The 5,095-nt window shown below is 35.2% G+C and overlaps 1 long non-coding RNA gene across 1 annotated transcript; it reads right to left on the bottom strand.

Annotated features, from left to right (window-relative positions):
* Positions 1 to 3,598, bottom strand: LOC146001904 (uncharacterized). Its single transcript, XR_014443623.1, has 4 exons — positions 3,477 to 3,598; positions 2,559 to 2,587; positions 1,538 to 1,709; positions 1 to 145 (listed from the first exon to the last, which is right to left on the bottom strand). It is a non-coding gene; the product is annotated as an uncharacterized LOC146001904 (long non-coding RNA).
* Between the last annotated feature and the right edge of the window lie 1,497 nt (positions 3,599 to 5,095).

Raw genomic sequence — 5,095 nt, 5'->3', positions numbered from 1 at the left:
ATTTTCATAATCATTTATTCACTTATATTTTGTGCATCTCTACATTTAATAAGTTCAGTTATAGATTTACAGTTGGTTTGTGTTGCCATAGAAAGTCATCTTCATGATAGTTTCATTTCTCGTAATTATTTTCCGAATCCAGATCCTGAAATTATAATAAATTATTACCACAAATATTTGTTTCAATGTTTATACACTCTCATATATCAAGTTGAGTCTCCCTTCGTAATATCGTGTATCGACATGGATAATAAATTGTAGAAACTATCAATTTCTTTATTGGTCCGATGTTTTAAAGAGTTACTATTTTCAAAATTGAGAACAAGTCATACAATTATCATACGTTACACAACAAAAAGCGTCATTCATTAAGTTGAATGCAAGTATGTTTAAAATCTGGGTTCTCTCTGCCGGCTTGGAAACTTTTAAATAAGAAATTTATTCAAGTTACAACTTGTTTATGTCCCTTAATTTTGAGGAAAAGCAATTGCAGAAACAATAAACCTTGATGGTGAAAATTATATATCAGTGAAGAGCATTTTTAAAGGAGAACATATTTATATTACAAGTGTCTCTCTAAACTGTAAAATTTGTCTGTAAACATTATATAATCAAGTACTATTCTACTAAATTTGATTCAGAAAATCCAGATTCACAGATTGTAAATTGTGTCGATCATTTACCTTCAAATTTATTTTTTTATAGTTCTGGCTAAATATATTTGAAGACATAGACATATTTACAGCACGCGAGTATTGTATGCACTTCATACATTGCACTTCCGAATTTAGTTATACATAGAAATGTAAAAATAGAATGCAGTGAAAGAAATTATACAAAGTCAAAGTTCCTATATTCGAATCCGGGGAATGTTTTGGCGCTTAATTGTATTCTTTACTTTTCTCATCGTTATGATTAACATAGAGAGGTAAAAATGCGGAGGTTATCCTTAAATGCAAGTACAACTAGATGTCTATTCGGCATTAGTTCTAAGTTGTTCGGGAGAAAGCACTCAAGTCACAAAAAGCAATTTTACAGCAGATACCCAGTTATATATGTTTAATATTTTGATAGCAAACAATTACGGACATGATATGCATGCTGGATCATCACTATTCAGAATCTATACACATGCCTAATATAATAATAATATAATAATATTTATTTAAGTGATGAGGCCGATTTTACAACCAGGTACATCACTATGTCAAAATTGGTTATACAAAATTACAGAATTGAATATACAATTATAAAATAATACAGTGGATCCTACAATCTTTTACATCATCATATATTCAAATTGTAGGTTTCAACAAGTTCAGCTACTAAACCTCTGGCCTTATTTGGACATGTAAGAATTGAGATATACTTATAGGAATATCTGGAAATTTTATAAGAAATATTATTTAAAAAATATTGACTGTCAATTTGGAAAGTTAAGATCTTCTGTACAAAATTTATCCTTTTTATTTTTCTTCTTTCTTCTAAGGTAGACATATTCAACTGTGTTAACCATTCAGAGTAATAGTTCACTTACCACCTTGTGCATTGCCACCAGCTGAAGCCCCAAATTCTGCTCCGGCTCCAAAACCACCACCACCGTTTGCACCACCACCAGCACCAGCCTTAGCGCCAAAACCAGCACCAGCGCCCATTGCTGCATTTCCAGCACTCATTGCTTCTCCTGCTCCAGGTGCTTGTCGGAGGATCTACAAAAAAAGAAGATGGAGGTAATAAAATAGTTTGAAATTTGTATGAGTTTATCTTCACGACCACACGAACCTTTCCTGCACTGACGATCTTCTTTATCCAATCTTAAATTGAGAGGCGATTATGACAGCTCGCAGTATTATGGATTGTTTTCTTTTCAAAATTTATGAACTTGATCTTGAAACTTTTGCACACTAATTAACAAAAATTAAGATAATTTCCTAATAATAAGTACAAATGCATTATTTGGTAAGATATTGACGCAATATGTAAACTACACGGTTACTCAAATTCAATACCCATACATTTTTACATCGTGTAAAGGGCAACAAGTGATAAACATTTAGTATCATTTTTCTTGTTCAGATCTTGTTTGGACTCCAGGAGTTCTGAAAATCTGAATTTGTTTTTAGTTTGAGTTTTAAGTCCACGTTATGCATTGATAGGCTAATTGGGACTGGGCCTACAGATTAAATTGGGAACCGATTCACCGGGTGCCGAATGAGTTTTTGGCCTTTGTCAAGAATCAGGTTTACAGTTTCATGTATGTTTGTACATAATTTGTAAAGGTACCACTGCTAAGTGCATTACATTATGCAAATGAGTATTTCTTTCTGTGTCGATCTGTACTGTAATGCATGAATTGTAAATTTTTCAGATGCACCTTCCTGCATCATTCTCGATGATGCAATTAAACACCTGGTCTGAGCTACAGACTTCATGCATTTTCTTGTTTCAACTGATGCATTTGTGATTACGGTGCCTCTGCAACCATTAGGATATAACTAATTAGAAATATTTCTCTAGCAAGAGTAGTAATTTCATAATATCTTGGATATTTTACTTACTCGATGAACTGAACCTCCATTGACTGCATCTGAAAGAGAATAACAATATGTTAATGTTATGCATATATGGTTAATTACCTTTTTCATGCTGGGGCTTAGAGAATGAATTGAAACAAATCATTTTTCGAACTGTAGACTCTTACAAATAAATTGAGTTACAAAATTTTTAAAACATCCATCCCCAAAAACCAAATATTAAATGCAAGTGCACTTAAAAATCCCAGGCCTTATTGTTCGGTACATAAGTAATTAACTAACTCTCTAGCCTTCATAATTAAATCAAGAAGACTTACGTGGGCAGACCATGTGGCATGAATGGGAGAGGAAAGAGAGTTTACAGGATTCTTGTTGGGAAACCTGATGGTAAGAGACCAGTAGGAAGGCCAAGACGAAGATGGAGGGATAATGTTGAGGTGGATCTAAAGGAAATTGGTTGGGATGGATAAGAGTATACATATCTTGCTCAGGATAGGGACAAATGGAAGGCCTGTGTTGCTGCAGCTATGAACCTTCGGGTTCGGGAGGGCTAGAGAGTTGGTTAGTTAGTTAGTTAGTTACTCTCTAGCCTTCATAAACTCGAAGGTTTATGCCTGCAGCAACACAAGCCTTCCATCTGTACATATCCTGGCAAGATCAATCCAATCTTTTCCATCCTTACCGATTTCCATTAGGACTATCTCAACGTTATCACCCCATGTTCGTTTTGATCTTCCTACAGGTCTCTTACCATCAGGTTTCTCAACAAGAATCCTGTAAACTCTTTTCTCTCCCATTCATGCCACATGGCTTGCCAAACTAAGTCTTCTTGATTTAATTTTTCTAATAATATATAGACAGGAATACAAATTGTGCAATTCTAAATCACGTAAACGTCTCCACTTCTTATTGTGCGGTATGTAATTCAGATAATTTTCTTACCATACAAAATGCAGACGACCAAAGCTACCAAAATAATCTTCGCCATTTTAGTCGAAGGTACAGGAGCTTCTGTTCTTCTGCTAGGCTTTTGGTATAATCTTAAGTGAAGGTAATGCCGTTTATATATAATCCTGAGAAACACGATGGCGTCCGAAAATGGGGAACATGACTAATATATCCTCAAAAATGAAGAATGTCACTCCATAAAGCACGACCTTGACCAATTCAAAAATATTTTGTTTATCTGAACGAATCCTGTAGCATCAATCACCTCTTGACACCTGTTGCATATTAATCTTTTGGGGAATATTGTTACGTAATATCATTTGAGAGAGATCGCCTTATCGGCTTGTCAATCTCCAACAAGGATGGTCAGTTTCGTCATGTAAATGTCAAACGGTGTATGCAAACGGATGACAAGGAGAGAAGAAGATATATCTGGGCAAAGTAAAGATCTTTGGATGAGCAATTAGGAAGTAATACTGCATTATTCCAGGATGAGATCCATTTGCTGAACGTCGTTGCATTTGGAGATATTTGTAGCCTTTATTGGAAAGTAACTTTTCCTACACAACGAGCGCGCTTAAAGCGTGTAAATCTTTGGATGTACACATTTATGTTTTAAGTGGAAAGGTGCGAGACGTACGGAAATATAAAAAACTGAAAAAGTTCCTTTTTTTCTTCTTTCTTCAGTCAGGACGAGTCAGAGGGATGCGGTAATGTACACTTGCTGGTTTCGATCCTGTTTGAACGCAGAAATACAAAATTCTCATTGTTCTTTTAAGTCAATTTTATGCTATTTGTGTTAAACATGACGATGAAGAATAAACTGGAAAAAATATTGATCGGACAAACACAATGACACCATTGCCCGACCATGGTGTTCAAACGTAGGACCTCATCTCTAACAATGTTGAAAAGATTATATCAAGAATTAATTGGGGGCGTTAGTTAATTATTAGGCATGTATGTTCATTCATATAATAGAAATTTATATGTACCAACTTAAATATGACACGGAATTATTCATCGTGTGAACGGTCCAAAAGTTCGGCCCATGTAAAAGGACGATGAAATTTCTTATACATCGGTCTTCATTTACTAGCCAAATTTACCATGACAATTAGGATTCAGAAATCGGAAATCAGAAATCAGAACACTGGACACTGAAACATGTTACGACATAATATTTAATACATCACTGTAGAAATACTTACAACTTCGCTCGCCTACTCAAGCACCATTAAGAACAACACATATTGCTGACCCGCGATGCACCGGGTCAAAACAAGTTAGCAGCGCTGACCGCTGATGGTCGGTGTTGAACGTAAACACTATATTCGAGCACCATTTCCTAATCAGTTAAACATTAAGTTTGAAATCTCAAAGCTGGGAATCTATACTTGGTCAAGAGAAGAGAAAACAATTTCTCTCTGACCTATAAAGGTGCTGAGACGAGAGTCTCGATCTGAAAGTTTTAACTGTGAATGAATGTTCTAAAACTGTCTCTAAAACTGTGAATATCGAACTGCGTCTGCTAAGTCCTTACTTCGTCTTTTTCCTTCCTTCCCGGAAGAATTGTCCTTCACTCTATTGGCCGTCGAACTTTTAGCTCCGCC

Source organism: Lepisma saccharinum, chromosome 18 (assembly GCF_977018435.1).
Source record: "Lepisma saccharinum chromosome 18, izLepSacc3.1, whole genome shotgun sequence".
Taxonomy (NCBI): Eukaryota; Metazoa; Arthropoda; class Insecta; order Zygentoma; family Lepismatidae; genus Lepisma; species Lepisma saccharinum.
Note: the sequence above shows the minus strand (reverse complement) of the source record. Positions and strands in the feature narration are given on the sequence as shown.